The sequence below is a fragment of the Tamandua tetradactyla genome, chromosome 6, assembly GCF_023851605.1.
Source record: "Tamandua tetradactyla isolate mTamTet1 chromosome 6, mTamTet1.pri, whole genome shotgun sequence".
NCBI lineage: Eukaryota > Metazoa > Chordata > Mammalia > Pilosa > Myrmecophagidae > Tamandua > Tamandua tetradactyla.
In genome coordinates this window covers 132,761,550-132,783,782 of record NC_135332.1, presented here as the reverse complement: position 1 = coordinate 132,783,782, position 22,233 = coordinate 132,761,550, and the positions used below count along the sequence as shown (strand labels likewise).

Sequence of the window (22,233 nt, the reverse complement as noted above, 5' to 3'; positions counted from 1 at the left end):
CAAAGTTCAGTCTAATTGTTCTTATAGTGTTTCATGGAATTAGTTTTATATTTCCTGCTAGATTAGAGGCTCTCTTTGAGTAGGGATAATGCCTTGTTTTTATTTTACTGCCCATAAAATGCAATAGAAACTAGCTAAATTCATTATTTCCAAAGTTTTAAAATCTGTAATAGCGCCTGTTTTGTGGGGAAAAGGCCAGGTTGGAAAGAGAGATGCAGTGGTTTCCATTTTCAGTAGAGAGTAATAATGTTTTGAAATCTTGGAATCATATCTGGCCTCCTTTTATATTTCAAGATCTTTAGCTTTTCTTTTATAACACAAGCAGTTGTGAGCTCATATTAGCAATGCAGCTTGCCCTGGGAAAGAACTTTTTGCTACTAGATATCTTTTGTATTGTTTTTATTTCTTAAGTATGAACTATTGGCTATCATGAGTTTTGATAGTTATTCACTGAATCTTTAAAACAAGTGTTGTAGTTTGCTAGCTGCTGGAATGCAACACACCAGAGACAGATTTGCTTTTAATAAAAGATTTATTTCATTAGTTCTTCAGAGGAAAAGCAGCTAACTTTCAACTAAGGGTCTTTCTTATGTGGGAAGGCACAGGGTGATCTCTGCTGGCCTTTTCCCCAGGCCTCTGGGCTCCAACAACTTCCCCCGGGGTGATTCCTTTCTGCATCTCCAAAGGCCTGGGATGAGGTGCAAGTGCTGAGATGAGGTACGCTGAGCTGCTTGGGCTGTGCTACACTGAGTCTCTCATTTAAGCACCGGCTAATCAAGTAAAACATCATTCATTGCAGCAGGCACACCTCCTAGCCGACTGCAGATGTAATCAGCAACAGATGAGGTTCACATGCCATGGGCTCATTTCCACAGCAATATAACTAGGCACCTTCACCTGCCCAAGTTGACAAATGAATCTAACTGCCACATGTCCACCCCTTGTCAACCTGGCAACTACATGCATGACCTTAAACAATATTTAGGTGCAAAATTTCTCTTCTAGTTGTGGACCTCTGAATCTCAAAACAAATTATCTGGTGCCAACATGCAAAGGAGGATATTCACAGGATACGGGTTTTCATTTCCATAGGGAAAAATTGGAAGGAACACAGATGTAAAACCTGTGGGGCAAACACCATTGGATTTCAAAGTCTGAAAGTCATTCATCCTTTGGCTTTAGAAGGTGGCAGTCCCACCATTTCTAAGGGTCTATGCAGTGGCCCACCTCTTTCCAAATCAACCTCAGGGAACATTGAAGAGACCACCTCTGGGCTCTACCTTCTCCAGGCATTGAGGCCACACCTGGACTCTCTGCCATTTCCAGGGCACATGCTCAACCCCTCCATGTGGTAGCAGCCAGGCTCTCCCCAGTCCCCAAGGAATGTGCTGTACCTTTTCCAAGGCCTGAGATGGCATAACTCTTCCACTGCAATGAGATGGGAGACTCATCCTCTCTATGTATATGGATGGGTCCACTCTCCTTATTTAAATGCAATCAAGTTTAAAAGGTTTTGTTTTGTTGTTACTGTTACTTGTTACTGTGCTGCTCAAAGAGTGAGTTTCACTGTTAAAGTTGCAGGAAATGACCTGGTCCTCAATGTAGCCTAGGATGCTCTTTAGGGAGCCCTCTGACACCTGTTTACCACCCTCTTGATGTCATCATATTTGGGCACTTTCTCAGTGGGCAGGTCAGATTCATGACAGACACATTGGGGGTGGGGAAGCGGAAGGTCATGCCAGTAAGCTTCCTGTTCAGCTCTGGTATGACTTTGCCTACCACCATGGCAGCACCAGTAGATAGAGGGATGATGTTCTGAACAGCCCACTAGCCAGGATGCCACATTTTCCTGGAGGGACCACCCACAGTCTTCTGGGTGGCAGTGAGGCCTGGACAGTGATCATGAGTCCCTCCATGATGTCAAAGTTGTCATGGATGACCTTGGCCAGGGAGGCCAGGCAGTAGGTGGTGCGTGAAGTATTGCTGATGATCTTGAGGGAGTTGTCATACTTCTCATGATTTACATCCATCACAAACATGAGGGCATTGGCTGAAGGAGCAGGGATGATAACTCTTTTGGTGCTACCCTTCAAGTGTGTCCAGCCTTCAGAAACCAGCAGACTCTACAACATATTCAGCACCAGCATCACCAGATTTGATGTTGGTGGAATCTTGCTCCTGGAAGATAGTAATGAGATTCCCAATGATGACAAGTTTCCAGTTCTCAGACTTGGCAGTGCCTTTGACTTGCCAAGAGTGGAATCATACTGGAATATGTAGACCATAGAGTTGAGGTCAAGGAAGGGGTCTGTTCTAGTTTTCTAGCTGCCAGAACGTGAAATACCAGAAACAGAATGGCTTTTAAAAAAGGGAGGTTATTAAGTTTCAAGTTTATAGTTCCATAGCCCTGAAAATGTCCAAATTAAAGCAAGTCTTTATGTCCAAATTAAGTCACCAACAAGAGGTTATCTTCACTCAAGAAAAGCTAATGAAGTTCAGGTTTTCTCTCTCAACTGGAAAGGCACAAGGTGAACATGGTGATGTCTGCTAGTTTTCTTTCCGGGCTTCTTGTTTCATGAAGCTCCCCCAGGGGTGTTTCCCTTCTTCATCTCCAAAGGTCTCTGGTGGTGTGGTTTTTGTGGTTCTTGTGGCTCTCAAGCTTTTTCCAAAATGTTCCCTCTTTTAAAGGACTCAATAAACTAATCAAGACCCACCTGGAATGGGTGGAGTCACATCTCCCTCTAATCAAAGGTTGGGCCTGCCACATCACATCTCTGTGGAGATAATCTAATCAAGTCTCCAACCTATAGTGCTGAATAGGAATTAAAAGAAATGCCTGCCTCCACAAAATGGATCAAGATTAAAACATGTTTTTCTAGGGTATATAATCCTTTCAAACCAGCAAAACACATAAAAATAAATAATTTTCTAGTACATAAAAGATGGTCTTTTGGAAATATATAATGAAAAAATATCCCATTCCCAAATATCAAATATCTTAGAATAAATTTCATTAGACTTGTATAGGACACAAATGAAAAATATAAAAATTTACTGAAGAATTCAAAAGGAGACCTGACAAAATGAGAAGAATGTTTCTGGATGCAAAAAATTTTCAGTTCTTTCCAAATTAATTTTATAAAACCAAGAATCCTAATAAAACTCCTACAGGATATTTTTACATTTTGACAAACTGATTTTAATGGTTGGGTCAGGTGAAAAGTGCAGAAGGTGCCAAGATATTCATGAATAAAGAATAAATGGGTGTGGGAAGGAGGAAGTATATCTAGCAGATATCAAATGTTAGGAACTCACAATAATTAAAAATGAAGTTATACATACAAGAAAAGATAAATTGATGAATTTGTCCATTCAAAAGGGGGGCGGTGCAATCATTGCTCAGTGGCAGAATTCTTGCCTATCATGCTGGAGACCCAGGTTCGATTCCCAGAGCCTGCCCATGCTAAAAACACACAAAAAAGGCATAAGTTGTTCAGTCCCTGAGGTCAGATGCTAATTCTTCTGTTCTAATATTTTTGTTTCACTTAAATTGCCTAGTGGTTTGTCTGATATATTGTTAAGTATTTTGATGACTAATTAAGGCATTGCCTTTTTTTTTTTTTTAACAAAAAAAGGAAGGAAGGATGCTATTATTTAACTGGTAATGCCCATGAAATTAATATATTGCTTATAAATATTAAAACCTGAGTTATGAGGATTGAACAGAAAAATACAACTTGTTCTCACGTTTTCTTAATATTTTTTTGTAGGCTGGTTGCCATAATGACTAATATATGCACAATTATGCCTTTATGCATTAAATATCATGGAAATGTACATCTGCATTGGATTTCCCTTTTCCTTTTGTTTCTTTGTTTCTAAAGTGCTGAGTTCTGGTAAAAGTTTTGGATGAAATAAAATCTGGGAAGTTTTAACAATGTTGCTGAAATGATATCCCAATTATATTATCCTTTAACAAAACAAGTTTAGAGGGCTGATTGATTTATGGATCAATTTTTTTATGTCATTACCTATCTTGACTTTATATATAAAGTTTTCTATTCTTACTGTTTTGAAAGAAGCATTTTATTTTTAATGTTTATTTTTAAATTTAATGTCTTAGCTGGCAATAGGATTAAATCCTATAAAGATTTTTATACCCAATCCTTGTGAAAGCCCAGGAAGATGTTTATTAATTTTTAGGAATTTTAACTGTATTCTCTAAAAATGACATTTAACTGAAATGCAATTCTTTTGCCTGACTGCCTCCTCTACAAAGAACAAAGCTGGATTTTCTGTTGCTCAATCTAATCTACACTGATGTAGCCATAATCGTTTTTTTAAAGCATATGTAAAACTATCATCCAGATGTACAGAAATTATCTATCATAGTGATGTTTTATGTTGCATAATATTAAAAGGTGTCATTTCCAGGACAGAATTATAAAAGCTGCCCCTTTATCCAGCCTGTTCTCTGATTCTGGGGCATGGTTGGCATCTTTAATATTAAGTGTGTATGACTGGAAAGAGGCTCTAAAATATAATGATGTTGTTGGGGAAAACAAAGAATCTTTTCTTGACAGCTGCTGAGAATTCCATGACCCCCACAACTCATTAAGTAGATACTATAATTTATAGAAATCTTTAACATTCATCACACACATCTGAGTTTTGATCTTATTTACCTTCATATATTAAGTGAACCTAAAAAAGAGCAAACCAGAACCAAGGTATCTGTGGTTATACAACTGATTTAATTGATTTCCTGAATCCATTGAAATTAATTCAATGAAAACAGGGAAGTCAAGCTAATAATTTGTCATCAAGCAGACCTTAGAGATGCAGTTCTAATACTGAATGTTTCCCTTCTATTTCTGGTTGACTTTTAGACCCAGCCATAATATAACCCCATACGTATGCAGAAAAAATTGATATTGAAAGCATGTAAGAAAGTTGTACCAGACACTATACCATGGGTTTTAAACATTTATGATCTCATTTATTAAATGACTGACTTTGACTGATCCCTGATGGAACACTAAAGTAGCAGGACCCAAACTTGAGAGATGGGTTCTTTCCGATTACACCTACTGTACTAAGAAATGGAAATGTAATGCTAGCCAATCAGAAATAGACACTTTAAGAAGGGGATTTCTATAGACGATAAAGACTGAGATGGTATAATCTAGGAATGCCTAGAGTGTACAATGATAGTGACTAAATGTATAAATTAAAAAGATGTTTTTGCATGAGGAAGAACAAAGGACTAACAATACTGCAGAGTGTTGAAAATAGATGGTCATTCATATCTTAAAACTTCAACTTCTGTGTGAGACTAAAGCAGAAAATGTTTATTTGGTACAAAATTTATATTTTGACTATTGCATTTCCTAATATAACTTATATGGACAGGTTAATTGAACACTGTGAGTGCATGGAACCTTGAATAGGGCATGAGGTTTTGTAGGTTTGTCCAGTGTGATGCCCTGATAAATCCCAGAGTGATTTGAACAGAGAATAAAGAAGTATTTGCAAAGTCTCCTTGGAGGAATGGGGAAAGATGGGACAAATTCAACTTCCCAATTGGAGAATTATTGATATTTTTGCAAGCAGTGGGGACAACCAAATCAATAGGCTGAGCCCTCAATCTTGAGGTTTGTTCCTATGAAACTTACCCTACAAAGGATAGACTAAGCCTACTTAAAATTACACCCAAGAGTCACCCCCAAAGAACCTCTTTTGTTGCTCAGATGTGGCCGATCACTCTCTCAGCCAACACGGCAAGCAAACTCATTGCCCTCCCCCTCTCTCCATGGGATATGACTCCTAGGGGTGTAAACCTTCCTGGCAATGTGGGACAGAAATCCTAGAATGAGCTGGGACTCAGCATCAAGGGATTGAGAAAACCTTCTCAACCAAAAGGGGAAAGAGAGAAATTAAACAAAATAAAGTGTCAGTGGCTGAGAGATTTCAAACAGAGTTGAGAGGTTATCCTGGAGGTTATTCTTATGCATTATATAGATATCCCCTTTTTAGTTTAAGATCTTTTAGAGAGGCTAGAGGGAAGTGCCTGAAACTATAGAGCTATGTTCCAGTAGCCATGTTTCTTGAAGATGATTGTATAATGATATAGCTTTCACAATGTGACTGTGAGATTATGAAAACCTTGTGTCTGGTGCTCCTTTTATCTATGGTAAGGACAGATGAGTAAAAAATATGGATTGAAAATAAATAAATATTGGGGGAATAAATGAATAAATGTTAAAATATATTGGGTAGATAGAAATACTAGTGGTCAATGAGAGGGAAGGGTAAGGAGTATGGTATATATGAGTTTTTTCTTTTTTCTTTTTCTGGAATGATGCAAATGTTCTAAGAAATGATCATGGTGATGAACATACAACTATGTGATGATTTTGTGAGCCATTCATTATACACCAAGTATGGAATGTTCATATGTTACGAATGTTCATTTGTCCATTGTTTTGTTTAGTCTCTCTCTCTCTCTCTCTATATATATATATATATACATATAAAAAGAAGGGGCTTTCCACCTAAAAACAGTTCCAAAAATGTAATGCAGTTAGATATCCAATCAGTACATTTCTTCATTTGCTTCTGTGTTTGCGCTATGTAGCTACTACCTCTTTCTACTCCCTCCTTACCACATTGAATTTGGTGTTGTCTGATTTGCAAATTGTTTGTTGCCCAAATAAACTTTGATAAAACTTAAAATGGTCTCAGTTTATCTTTTATACATGTAATCCTCACAACAACCCTGAAAGGTGAGTATTATTATTGACATTTCATGGTAAGAGAGTAATTCCAATGAAGTTAAAGTCTTGATTAGAGACTACCTTTGACTCCAAAGCCTGTGCTCTGTTTTCCTATACCATCAGTGCTTTGTCTCTATTTTTTTTCTCTGTAATTGAACATACAGTAGGGCAACTTTCTTATCCTTTCAAAAGTAAAATAAAATAAAAAGTCTGTGAGTATTTAAAAAAAAAACATGTTTAAGTCCATGTCTGCCATATACAGCTATAGCTTGGAATCATCCAAAAACCTTGTCAGAATGTTCTCAATTCTTATGTCTGAGACCCTGCCAAGCATAAAATAAGAGTTCCAGGCTTAATCTGCATGGGCATACAATATGGCTCCATGATCAAACCAGTGGATAATGGTGAAATAGGCATTTCATTTCATACTGTGCAAAATTAGACACATTCCTAAGGGGTCAGTAATGTCATTTGTTCTAGGCAATAGCTTTCAAAGGCTCTCAAAAATTTTACTTTTAACTGTTATTTCTGAAAAACATGAGAATTCTTGTTTGTGTTAGCTGAATTCATGCCCCCCCAATTTATTTTTTCCATGTACTTTTCCATCAAATTTTACCTTAAAAGCTGGCAACTTTCCTCTCAGCCAGCATATACTTAAGAATATTTTTGAAAAGATAACCCAGACTGCAAAAGCAGATAAGACAATCTGTGCAGCTCTAGGGAAGAGAATTTTACTGCTTAGTTAACCATCTGGATTATGTTATTGTTGAGCTGAATGGACATCAATATATTTTTCTGAATTCTCACGAGTCTTTGTAAAGTAACAGACATCACAAGCGTTGTAGACTGATAATTTTGCATCATTTCAAGGTCATTGTTCCTTTGTACAGTCAAGGTACATAGCATGTTGAGTCACTCAAATATTCTCTAGTTATTGGACTCAAATTTATTTCCTAAATATGTGAATGATTTCTGGAGTTACCAGAGTGCCAAATGTTGTATTTCTTTATTGTTTATGTTTGTGAATTATCTTTAGCATTTAACATTTTATTTATTTTATTTTTATGCTGATTTGTCAACAATCAGCTTTTTGAGACCTGCATGTGTTTTAGTTGAGCTCTAGACTCATGTCCACTTGAGTGTGGGCTTATATGCACACGGACTGTGGAGAGGTTGGATTAAGAAGGTCAGATGCTATACTTTAGCAGATGTTTCATTTTTCCTCTTATTTTTTTTTCATATGTTACAGCATAATCTTAGAACATATACTAATTTCTTCAACTTCAGGAAGAGAGTATGACAAAACAAATCCTTTGTTGTTAAGACTAGAAGGAGTTTATCAGATGAGAAGACTTGATTTAAATTTCTGTTTCTATGAAAGCTACTATTTAATTCAAAAATTTCCTCCTACCCTTAGCAAACACTTTGCTCATTTCTAATTTTTAACAAGTGTTCTGGCAATTTTATGGCAGTCATTGAATTGCAGGGCATCAGTTCACTGAAGCATTTTATGTGATAATCCTACCTCTTGAAAATAACCCATTTACCCTGTAAAGAAATTTATTGATCCTTACCAATCTAACAAATATACTGTGATGGTAAAATACTATATGAAAAAGCTACCACTTCCCATTGTTATTTGACATCTTTGAATGTTGATAAATGCTAACAGGAAAAAAAATCCTCTTCTATCTCATAGGAGAAAAGATAATCTAGTTGCCATTAGGCTATAAAATGACAAATTTATTTTTAATTTTATTTTGAAATCTAAGAATCATTTCTGGAAGGGAACTAGGGCAGAAAGGTTGTGAACTTTAGTGTGATAAAGTTTATAATGCAAAAGAAATCTAATTGTATTCATGATATATATATATATATACACACACACACACATATATATATGGTATATAATCATTGAGCTATTAACATAACAGAAGTCAAGGCAGTGGAAGGTGGAAAGAGACTTAAGAATACAGTGTCCCCTAACTCTAGGCCACTGTCATGCTAAAAATCATCTACTGTCTCAATATCTTTTTTTTATTCCATTAAAATATTTATAACTTAACTTCTTAATAGTATTTATTGTTGATTCTAGCTAAACACACTTGACACGGGCAAAATGTGGTCTATGTAAAAAAGACAAAATCATCTCTCTCATTCTATATGTTTTTTGCACATGGAGTAAAGAAGGACCTTTTTAAACTGAGTACTTGTTATTCTTTTCAAATATGGCTTCAATGTTAAGTGAGGGGATCCTTAAAGATGACAGAATTACTATTAAGAAATATGCTGGCATTTTTTCATACTCACTAAATGCCAGGAAAACACAAAACACGCTGCAACTACCCAAATCCTCACTGACCGATCTTTAAAGTAAGCAATGCACAGAGAATTGCCACTCTTGTAAAGCCTTGGCGAGGACCCAAAACAGCCACCAACTGCTCATGATTACACTTGTTACAAAAATGGCAATTTCTGACCTAGCAACAATTTTGATTTCAACATTACCTTTCACATTGAGCAATATCCCTGAGAGGCTACTGGCAATAATTAAAGTAGGTCTTCAATTGTACCCATGCTTCAATGTATGTGAAATTATGCTCCAGAGGTCTTCCTCTAGACTGTATAGATTTGGTACAGGGAAAACAAGAGGAATGGTATGAACTCTTGGGGGCTTTAGGGACTGGAGAAAAGAAACGTATAGATGCTGTGTGAACATTTCAGGGTGGGAGGCAGTTTAGTTTAATACTTAAATGTGCATCTTTGAAATCAGGCAGCCTGCATTTGAATCCTAGGATTACCTTATTTTATTGTGTGAATTTGTGCAAATTATTCTCTCTTGACGTTGTTTAGTTAACACATAGAAATGATTCCTGGCACTATCAAAGAGAGAGGGAGAGAAAGAGGAAGGGTCCCATTTATGTAGCCTCAGTTTATAGACTGCCAGAATGTACTCTATTTGAGGTTTTTAAAGTAAATCCTTCTTTCAGTTTTTATTGATTCTTGACCTTAACCAGCTTACTTGCATGTGCTCCAGGAGGCCCATTGTTTTTAACAAGAAGCTTTAGAAAACGATAAAGGAATTCATTGATTCCACCCAGATGAGTTAAGTAGTAAAAAGTTACTTCTGACTCAATGTATGAAAATAATTGAATGTCTTTATGGGTTGGTCTTGCACACACTTTTGCTTTGTTTTGTTTTTAAACAAAATAATTGAATCCTGAGGAGTGACTCTACTGATGATTATTTTAGGGACTTGCAGGCTGAAAAGGAATAACTGAGAGTAGGCAGAATTTTGACACCTCTTAAACAATGCTACTTCATTGGTCACATTTTTGCTTATGCCGAAAATGTGAGCTGGAAATACTGCCGAGGTAAGATACGGGTGTCAGTGCTTCATTTTTCAAACTCAACATAATTCATGTGCCACAGCTTTAGACCCTGATGTCCGAAAATCATGCCCCAAAGTTTTTATTGTTTGTTTTTTAATAAAATAATGAAATGAGGATGGGGTGATGATAACAGCTGAAACAAAATGCTGACATTGTTTCTATTCCTAAAAACATTTTCCTTAACTCAATAATGGGACAACAAAGACCTATACTTTTTTCTTTTTCCTTTTTTTTTTTAGCATGGGCAGGCACTGGGAATGAACCTGGGTCTCCGGCATGGCAGGAGAGAACTCTGCCACTGTGCCACCATTGCCCACCCAAGACCTAGATTTTTGATGTATATAAATGACACCCTGTCCTCTCCTAACTTTAATATTTTCTAACTTTTATTTGTTTACTTTTTATCACTTGCCTAAGCAAATGTCTAAAACTACAACAATTTGAACTTCCATTTTTTTATTTAGTCATTAGTTTTATATTCTCGAGGTTTTCAGAAAAATGTATTTTAATGACAATTTTATTTGATTTAATTATCTCTTTTCTCCAGAAAAACCCTGTACTTAACTTGTTTTTTATCATTGAATTATTCAAGTTTATGGGAGAAAAGTTCTACAATAGATATATGGCAGATTGAGTTGGATAAATGGAAGTTGAATTTCCATTTCGAACTCATGGATCATGTTGATCAGTAGGCTATAATCATATAAAAGTGGGATAAGGTAGGAGATCAGAGTTAAACTATCCATAGGTCCTTCAATTACTCAGAAGAATAGAGACATTGATTACTTTTAAATTTTAAATCCATGTTAAAAATTTAGCTAGCTACTAAAAAAGTTAGAAATCCTCTTCCCATAAGACGTCTAAGGTGATCTCTAAAAATGGTTCACTATCACTTGGCCCAGAAAACACTACAAAATCATGCAAATCACAAGATTCAAATCTTTGTGTTCTCTTTAAGAACACCTGAGAAACTATCTGGGCTATCACAGGGATGCATATTTGAAAAGTCACCAAGTATCTGAAAGATGTCACTTCACAGAAGCAATGTGCCCCATTCCTTTGTTACAGTGGTGGTGTTGGTGAGTGTGCCCAGGCCAAACAGTGGGGCAGGACACAGGGTTGGGGGCCAAAAACAATGCTGAATTTTTGTTGCACATGCTTAAAAATGCAGAGAGCAATGCTGGACTTAGGGTTTAGATGTAGATTCTCTGGTCATTGAGCACATCCAGGTAAGCAAAGCCCCTAAGACGCCCCACAGGACTTAGAGAGCTCATGGTTGGAACAACCCATACATGAGCTCCCCTTGCTACATTGAGATGATCCCAACTGAGAAAACAGATTGTTCCCAAACCAGAAGAGGAGGTAGCACAGAAGAAAAAGATATCCCAGAAGAAACGGAAGAAACAAAACCTTGTAGCTCAGGAAAAAATTAATCTTAAAATAAATGCAAATTAGAGTTAAAGCAGAATGTTGGCTGTCTTACTAGTTAAATATGTTAAACATTTACCCTGTCATTGTCTTGGTTCATAAACATGCTGTTTTCAATCTCAAAAGCAAAAAAAAGTTAGAGTAATTTCTAAATACGTGGGGTAAGGAATAAAAAGAAAAAAGTAAACTCAAGCCAATAGATTGCAGAAAAGGAGAAAACAGAACAGAAAATCATAAATACAGAGAAAAATTAATGGTAGAAAAAAAGTAAAATTTATTAGGAATTAGATCACATAAGAAAGCAAAATCGAACTATATAGTGCACAAGAGATATACATAAAGAAATAGAACTCAGATATATTGAAAAAATAAAAATAAAAAAAGATTTACTAGGCAAATGGTAAGCAAAACAAAGCGGTGAAACAATATTAATGAAATAGCAAAATGATTTATGTAAATCATTAATAGGGATGGTGTCACTATAAAATGACAATAGGAAACAAATGACAATAGGTACATTTCATCAAAAGAATAAAGCAAGCACACACTTGTGTGCAATAGACAACAGTCTCAAAATGTAAAAACCAACATTTTTTTACATTTTACAAAAAAATGTAAAAGCCAAATATTCCCGAAATTACAAGGAAAAATTTTCAAATCCATAATTAGAATAGAAGACCTTTATATACTTCTCTCATCGGGCAAAAATTAGCACAGACACTGAAGATTTGAAAATCCCATTATCAAACAATACATATGATCTCAAGAAATAAAATATGTATACTGTTCAACAGAACATATGAATCATTTGCAAAAATGCATCACATAGGTTCATGGTGGCTCAGCAGGCAGGAATGCTTGCCTGCGATGCCAGAGGACCCGGGTTCGATTCCTGGTGCCTACCCATGTAAAAAAATAAAAATAAAAAAATGTATCACATACTAGACCACTAGACCACAAAGGTTGCTTTAAGGAATTCAGAAGAATTGCTATAGAAATATTTGATACCATAAAATGAAAAAGAATATTTTTCCCTCATACAGACAAAAATATAATTAATATCTGATATATAAAGATCAGCATTTTATGGTATTTGTGGCAGAGACTGCTAAATATTCCCAGAATACATTCTCTTCTTCACTTTTTCTCTTTATTAATAAACCACTCCCACCCTCCTCACCCCCATCCTAAGTTCTACTGGACACAAAGCTACCGGGTAGAGACTACATTACCCAGATCTCCTAGCCGCCTTCCCTTGGCACTACTATGTGAGCTAGCTTCAGTGATGCAGATGTAGGTAATGACCCTGTAGGGATCTGTGTTAAGTGATCCCCTTAACACACCCTACAACTGTGTAGAAGTGTGTATGTGCATTTTCTGAGGTGAGGGTTCATAACTCACATCGGATCTATGGCACCCCCATTTCCAAAATACTACTACTAATAACCTGTCACAGGGAATCATAGAATATCAAGATAAAAGAAATATCTGGATTCCTAGAAGACTTCATGGGGCCCAGTTGCCTACTTGCCCTGGACCATTTGAATGTCACATGAGTGAAAAATAAATCTCATCTTTTTTGAGTCATTTTATTTAAAGATCTCCCTCTCTCTTTTTTTTTTTTTTTTTTTAACAGCGGTTCTGTTTATACCTTAATCAAGCCAGGATCATTTTATTTTTAAAAATGTGATCACCATGAACCTAAATTTTAGAATTTTATTTTAAAATGAACATAACATAAACAGTTTTCTGTGCCATTAGATTGCTTTACTTAATTTTTATAGAATTCCATTATATGGATAGGTCATAATTTAAAGATTTTCTTTTTTCTTTGGATATGTAGGTAGTTTCCACTTTTTCTCTGTGATAAACTCTACTGTGTTTATAAACCCTGTTGAGTTGCTAAATCATTGTCATATTTGTGGTTATATTCCTAGAATAAATATGTAGAGGAAAAATGGCATTTTGATTTGTTTTATGCTTGTTATTAATCCAGGATATATCAATATTATTGAAGCATCTGTTACTGAATTGATAATTTCATTCCATACCATCAGTAGGTTGTTCTAATTTATGCCCCACTGATGGAGTCAAGGTATCTTTCTCTGAATGCCTTAGTTTGAACATTTTCATGGTCTTAGAACTGTAAATTTGTAACCTAATAAATCCCCTTTGTAAAAGTCAATCCATTTCTGGCATATTGCATTCCAGCAGCATTAGCAAACCTAAAATACTTAACTCAGAAGGGTGGAGCCGCAACATTTAGTCTAAGAAATGAATTAATGTTATTTTCTTGATCCAACATGGCATATTATCCAATGCCCTTATTATTTTTAATATCTGATACTTAAAATTGGGATTTTAAAAAGATCTAACACTTAAAATTGGTACCTATTTTTGAATTATAATGGAGTGTTCTCTGCTAATGCAGAATGTTTAAGAAAACATAAACATTTATAAATTAACCCCCTTTTATGATTAATCACAAAATATGTAAGAATAAATTCCTTGAAATGTATTTATTTTAAGATGACATATCTCCCTTAATTGCTGGGGTAAGTGAAAAAAATTAAAAATAGAAAAATCCAACAATAACTTGAATTTCTTCCTTTTTTTTAAATAAGCCATTATTTTTTCAACTTATCTTTGTAAATCAGTTTTGCTTTTATCATATTTAGATAAGATAGAATCATAACACAAAGAGATTATTGCATTTTAGTAATTTTTAAGATAGCAGCTTCTTATCTCAAATAAAATACTGTACCTGAGGGATCTCTTCATGTTTTTATAACTTTAGAATGTGGGCATGGGAAAAAGGAATTGGAAAATAATGACTCAGGGTTCACAATGGAAGAACAGAATTGCTCACTTCTTTTCTTTACTGCTTCTTCAATCTTCAATAATGAATAGGTACTAGTTATTTTCAGAGCAATCACAGTGAAGGTAGAAAAAAATCACATAGTTGGAAATCATGTGTATTTATTTCCTTCTAATTGGCTGTTCTAGTTTACTAGCTGCCAGAATGTAATATACCAGAAACAGAATGGCTTTTAAAAAGGGGAATTTAATGAGTTGCTAGTTTACAGTTCTAAGGCTGAGAAAATGTCTCAATTAAAGCAAGCCTATAGAAATATTCCATCAAAGGCATCCAAGGAAATATGCCTTGGTTCAATGAAGTTCAGGGTCTCTCTCTCTCAAGTGAGAAGGCACATGGCGAACACAGTCACAGTTTCTCTCTCCTCTGGAAAGGAACATGGTGAACATGGTCAGGGTTCCTCTCTCATCTGGAAGGGCACATGGTGGACACAGCCTCATCTGCTGGCTTCTTCTCCTGGCTTCCAGTTTCATGAAGCTTCCCAGGAGGCATTTTCCTTCTTCATCTCCAAAGGTTGCTGGCTCATGAACTCTCTGCTTTGTGGTGCTGCAGTATTCCATGCTCTCTCTGAATCTCCTATTCTCCAAAATGCTTCTTCTTTTATAGGACTCCAAAAACTTATCAAGGCCCACCCATATGGGTGGAGACATGTCATCACCTAAATCAGTTTAACAACCACCTTGATTAACTGACATCTCCAGGGAGATGATCTGATTACAGTTTCAAACATACAGTATTGAATCGGGATTATTCTGCCTTTATGAAATGGGATTTAAGTAAAACATGGCTTTTCTAGGGGACATACATCCTTTCAAACAGGCACATAGGCTATTTTTCATGGGGCATGGTAAACAGGGTGTTCTAGCTTGCTAGCTGCTGAATGCAACACATCAGAGATGGATTGCCCTTTAATAAAAAGCAATTTATTTCATTAAAAAACATATAGTTCTTTGGAGGAAAGGCAGCTAATTTTCAACCGAGGTTCTTTCTTATTCAGGAAGGCACAGGGTGATCGCTACTGGCCTTCTCTCCAGGCCTCTGGGTTCCAACAAGTTTCCCTGGGGTGATTCTTTTCTGCATCTCCAAAGGCCTGGGCTGAGCTGCAAGTGCTGAGATAAGGTATGCTGCACTGCTTGGGCTGTACTACGTTGAGCTCTCTCATTTAAACTTCCAGCCAATTAAATCAAATATCATTCATTGTAGTAGGCAGGCCCCCTAGTTGACTGCAGATGTAATCAGCAACAGATGAGATTCACATGCCATTGGCTCATGTCCACAGCAGTAGAACTAGGCACCTTCACCTGCCAAGTTGACACCTGAACCTAACTACCACACAGGGCTTTTGCTTTTAGTGTTTAATGATGATTAAAACAGTTAAGACTTATTCCTAGATTAAAAATCTGGTCAAGAACCATTTATCCATCTGGGCATATATTAGAAGTGGAGAATAGTTTCAACTGAAGGGAACAGGTAAGTGATACTCACAGTAAGTCTTGAAAGACAGGTTGCATTAGAATGCTGCAGAGACTGGGAGGGCAAACAGAATTTGTGAAAATTTTACTGTAAGAAAGAACAGGATTATGTGAGTTCTCAGATCCAGGGAAAGTTGTAGATGTGAGAATTGTAGTGGAAACGGATTTGGGGAAAAAAAAAAGATTGATTCAGATTGCTGAGGTCTTGAGCACAGGCTAAGGATTCTAGCTAAGAAGTTCTATGAAATCTTTCAGAAATTCTACCCCAGTGTCCCAGGAATTGGTCATCAGAGCATGTGGGGCAAAGAATCCACCATCTTTGTCCAATATCAAGATGATATTTAGAATAAGTGAACGAAAGAAACTGCGCTGATGGCATTGAAGGGAAATTATTGCTTACTCTAAATCATTTACTCAAATATTTGTTGAGCACCTGTTATATGCTAGGTCTTGGGCAAGGTACTGATTGTACTTTTCAAAATGTTTTTGAGTTTGATTTCTCTTATGCATATATTACCCACTATTACAGCCACTGTGAAGTAAAATCATGAAGGACCAAATAGAAAGTATAGAGGATTTGGCATTATGATGTGGGGTTTAGGTTATACCTCTGGCACAAATCTGTATAGTTGGAAGGATGGCACTGAAACTTTCAGAGCTTCAGTTACATAATCCTTAGTGTTATCTATATTCTCTTAAAATAAAGATAAGACTCCCTACCCTACCTGCTTTGTGGGTCATCAGCATACTTAATGCAATAATGAAAGTGGAAATGAATTGAATTTATTATCCTTGTTCCCCTGGGGAACCTTAACTCTCCCTACTTAGAATCTTGAGTTTTAGTTCTTGATCTTTCTGTTTTAGCTGACACCTTTCTTTAAAAATCTTTCCATTTAAGTATTGAATACTGAGAAGTATTGAAGTTCCAAGGAAGTAAATTGCAATGGTGAAATTTCAGGCCGCTTAACAGAGTAAGTCACTTTACCTTCTGGGCTTTAATATCCCCATCTGTATGATAAAAGGGTTCAGAAATTGATTGCACAGCAGAATCACCTGATGAGCTTTCAAAACTATAAATTCCTGGGCCCCATTCCAGATTTATCAAATCAGAATCATAGAAAATAATCATGGAAGGTAGGTACATTTAAAATGAATAATGAAAAGACTGCTTCTAATCCTAATCAGAGACAGATTTTTTTTTATACAAAACGCTAGAAATACCCATTGCCAATTGTAAAAAGCTTTCTAGACCATCTGAATGCACAGCTCCAAATCTTTTCTTCTGATTGTCATTTAAGCCATAGTGCCTAACTTCAAATGGGTACTAGGCTGTTGCTTAGTACACATCATGCCCAATACATGATGCCTTTAAATTAAGAATAATGATGATATTCATAGTAATAAAAACAAAAGAATAATAGCAAACGCATCTGATCAGTTCAATGTGGCTGTCTTTGGGATAATAGAGTATGATATGGCCCAACTTAGTTACATTATAACCTCCCTTGATTGATGTTTTAATTTATAAAAGCTGCTAGAATGCAGTATACCAGAAAAATGGAATGGTCTTTAAAAAAGAGGAAACTGACATTTGGGGTTTCTCTTGCAACTGGAAAGCACATGGTAACATCTGCCAGCTTTTCTCTCCAGGCTTCTTCAATGACTTTCCAAGGACTCTGCCCATTCTGTTGGCTCTGCTGGTTCTAGTGGCTCTGAACCTTTTTCCAAGTTGTTCCATCTTAAAGGACTCCAGTAAGCAACCCCACCTTGATTGAGACTCATCTCCATGGAAACCATCTGATCAAAAGTTTCCATCAGCAGTTGGGTGGGTCACATCTCCATGAAAATAATCAGAAAAGATCCCACCCAGCATATTGAATGAGGATTAAAGAATTTGGCTCTCTGTGATATGTAATAGCTTCAAACAGGCACAATTGATAAGATAGAATAAGAGGTTCTTTAAAGAGCCTAAGATTGTGGTGGCTTCTATTAGTCATTTGGAATTTTTAACCCACCTACCATTAATTATTTTAATTATACAATAAAGACTTGAGAAAAGGGAACATACATAGTCAAAATCATTATTTGGTGCCCACAGAACACAAAGGTATTGAACTCAGACTTGTAAGCAACAGTTGACTTTTAAAAGGCCATGCAGACATAGCCAAATGTGTAGACTCTATTTGTGATAGTGGAAATTATCTAATCAAAAGTTCCCACCCACAATTGTGTGAGTCACATCTCCATGGATAATTAAAAAACTCCCATCCAGAATATTGAATGAAGATTAAAGAACATGGCTTTTCGGAGGTCCACAAACTCAAACTATCACAGAAGGGGAAAGAGTTCATTTTATTTTTTACTGATTTTATTCACTTCAGATTAAAAAGTCATTGATTTGGTAAAAGTGCTTTACTTGTTATTTGTCAATTAAAATGGTTGTGAGCTTGTGTCTGAAATGAATATTACCAAGCTTGGGGAAAATATTTTAATTTTGAAATTTCAGATAGGTCTCCTAATACCTCAGACACTTTTCTGTCTGAGTATAGCATTAAGAGTGCTATTCCCAGAGTATACTGATGATAAAGTAAAATCACTGCACTCATTAAAGGAAGGGAAGTGCAGATGGCCTTTATTAATGATGAGGATAGAGGACAGTAATCATGAAAGCTCTGAAGCTTAAAAATAAGTATTAAAATGATTGTAGTATTAATCACACCAGAGACATAGATTACACCCTTATAAACAAAAATGCATGTAAAGAAGAGGAATGATACAGTCCGGTATTGATTATTTTCAGCACACTGCACCATCTAATAACTGACTTGACAATTCCACATCAGGGAGGACTTTGATTTCAGGAGACCTAGCACCATTTTATGGCTTTTCTTTTTCTTTTTACCTTTTCTTATTTACTAACTTCATTTCTCACAGAGATTAGCCTTAATTGAAACACTTAAGTGATAATTAACATAGAAACATAAAACGTTTTAATACCTAAGTTTAGGTTGAAGTTTTTGTTTTGTTTTGTTTTAAATAAAGGCAGAGATCCCATGATTTACTTTCAACACTTTTACTAATATTTAGATGAACCTATTGAAATAAAACAGAAGAAAGATCAACAAAAAACATACATTTTTCCAAATAGGTAAATGTCTATCATTATTTTTAAAATCACATTTGCCATCTCACATATATGATGATTCTCTCAAGCATTGTCTAGACAAGGTAACCCAAATTCCCACTGCTTTAATGCATATTTGCACAGTCAGTTAGTATTCTCATAGAACCATGAAGTTGCACATTAGGCCCTAAAAATATCCAGATGTGAAGCAATAAAAATGCTGAAACATTAGGGGAACAGGGGAAGCTTTTAAATTTTATAAGTGTAATTAGAACAAGCTGCCTTTACCCCAAAGGACACAAAAAAGACTTTGTAATAATACAAAAATAAATTAAATTGAAAAATGGCAAGTAAAAGGGAAATACATTCCTTTTATCACTGAACTTTATTTGAAAATGAAAAAAATCTAACTTCAGATCATCAATAGAAATATGGGTTTGGGTGTGTCTCTTATGTAATGTAGTAGGTGGAGACTTTGTCCACCACCCACATTTAAAACTGCAATATAGATTTTTACAAAAAAAAACAAGCCAATAAAAAAACTCAAAGCCTGATCTGACTCTTTCCTTTAGAGTACATAATTCCATAAAAGACAGGCAAAATGCCAGCAGGAAAAAAATCATTAATGTCATTATTGGTCTAAATTCTCCCCTTCCTGAATAGGAATGTACAAAATTATAAACATTCTCAATGAGAGGGTTAAAAAAATACTTAGACTTTCAGTTCTCTTTCCTGTTGACCAGAATTGAATTCCACTCTTTTCCAATGTTAGCAGCCCCTGCGGTCCCTGGCTGGGTGGGTGACTTTGTGATGTTGCTCTAAGCCAGTGGTTCTCCAAGTGTGGATACCAGACCAGCAGCATCAGCATTCCTGGAACCTACTAGAAATGCAGATTCTTGGCTTGGCCCCAGGACACTGAATCAGAAGCTCTGGTGGTGGGCAGCAATCTGTGGCTTAACAAGCCCTCCAGGTGATTCTGATGCCCTCTCCAGATTGAGAAAGACTGTTCTCAGTCATTTCAAAAAGGTGCAGTGGTAAAAGTCCAGTATGAATGCAGAGCTAATGAACTTTTTCAGCTGGAAGGAACCTCACAGTTAAATGTCCTCCTTTTACAAATGAAGAATGCAGCTCACATAGAGGCTTGCTAAGTGTGGAGCTGGGACTCTTAGATCTTTTTACCCCATGTACAGATAGCATTTTATACTCTGCCATAATCCACCTCTAACTCTGTGTTTTCCTCTTTGGTAAGTGTATATACATTGTTGGCATTTAAGGTGATTAAGTGTGAGATGGTCTCTTCCTGTGTGAGGATAATTCTGTTTAGAAAATGTTATAATTTATACAGAAAATTCATTGTTAATTACATGCATATACTGTAATGGTATTTTGATACAGTCAATATTTTTAATCACATTGTCTAACTGTTTTTAAAAGGGCACTTCTTTAGTAAATCTACAATTTTTCTAATTAAAAAAAAGCAGGGGTTGGGGTGGGGAACTTGTGTGATTTTTGTTGGCAATCTGTTACCAGACAAAGTCCATGGATTCTTTTGCCCAAGAAGCTCAATATCCAATTTCTCAGATACAGGGTTTTCAAAGAGAGAAAGAGTTTATTAAGTGCATAGTAGGAGAGCAGATGGCCTATCAGTCCAAAATCAGTCTTTCCAGGTTTAGGGGGTTCAAGGTCTTTAAGGATGAGAAGATGGGAAGATGAGGGAAAGATGGAAGATGAGGTCATTTTGAATAGCAAGTTCAAAGCAGAAAAGGAGACAGTGTTTTCATTTCAGTAGAACATAAGCTGAAAGGAGGGGAGGCAGAGCTGTCTTCTCAATATTAAAGCTGTAAACTGAAAGGGAGACAAGTTACCTTTCATTAGCAGAGTCTATCCCATATGATTTACAAATGTCCGGGCTGAAACTAGCTAACAGCGGACTTCAAATTCTTCATTAGCATTAGGGCCTTTGCCCTATAAGAAAATGACCAGATTACAGATCTAAAAGTCACAAAGGCACAAGATAAAGGCTTTTACAATCATTTCAGATATCAAGGCAACTAGATTACAATGTAGGGATTTCAGATATTGCCCTCTGTCTACTCTAATATGCCAGAAAGCAAAAATGGAATATCTATATGATTCAGTAATCAAAATCATCCCTTAGACCCTAACTTCTCAATGACCAACTCTGTCATTCCAGCCTACTATATCAAAAGAACTGCTACTGTAAATAGAAAAAAGAGAGATTAACAGTTTAACAATTTGCAAATTGGGCAACACTAAGTAAAACAGGTATTCCAAAGTATTTGGGGGACATTGGGAATTTATAGTACAAAAAAATAGGGAAATTGCAATAGTTATGTAACTGAGAAATCAGGATTTAAGGGATGATTTTGATTACTGAATCATTATATAAATATTTCTTTTTGCTTTCTGGCATATTGGAGTAGATAGGGAATCCCTGACATCTCTGAATTGTAATCCAGCTGCCTTGATCTCTGATAATAATCCTTTACCCTTTATCTTCTACCCCTGTGATTGTAAAAACCTTGTGACTAACCTTCATTTGTACTCAGTTATCCAGTTTTTCAACCTTAAAATCTCATAATTACTAAAGATATCCCCTAATGGTTGTTAATGAGGGTCTTGGGTCCGCAGGGAAATAACCCACCCCAACTCCAAAATTATCTTGATGAAAAGAGGCCCAATCTAACCAAAGTGGGCCCACCTGACAAGCACAGTAGCGTAGACTCTATAATTTACAGGTCACCTATACCTGGTTCTGCCATGTGTTTTTTTCATACGTTTCGTGACTAGGCATGTAATCAATCTGTACACGTTCAATAATTAGATCACTTCTCATGACATCCTCTGGAGCCACTGTGCTCATTATCCTAAACCCTGCCCATCTTTTCTCAAATAAAACTACCTGGAACTACTGTGGTTTGGGGAGACAGATTTTGGGCTGCTAGGCCATCTGCTCTCCTACTGCATAGTAGTAATAAATCTTTCTCCCTTTGAAACCCTGTTGTCTCAGGAATTGGCTATTGAGAGTGGTGGGAAGAATAACCCACAGCCTTTGCATGTTCTATTCTAGTGGTTTACTGGAACATCAGGGCCGCAGGAATCATGTCCTGAAGCTGATTGGTCGGAGCGCGTTTTCTTTTTCTTG

General features: G+C 36.2%; 1 pseudogene; it reads right to left on the bottom strand.

Moving 5' to 3' along the window:
- Positions 1 to 1,487: 1,487 nt before the first annotated feature.
- LOC143686840 (glyceraldehyde-3-phosphate dehydrogenase pseudogene) lies at positions 1,488 to 21,951 on the bottom strand (annotated as a pseudogene).
- Between the last annotated feature and the right edge of the window lie 282 nt (positions 21,952 to 22,233).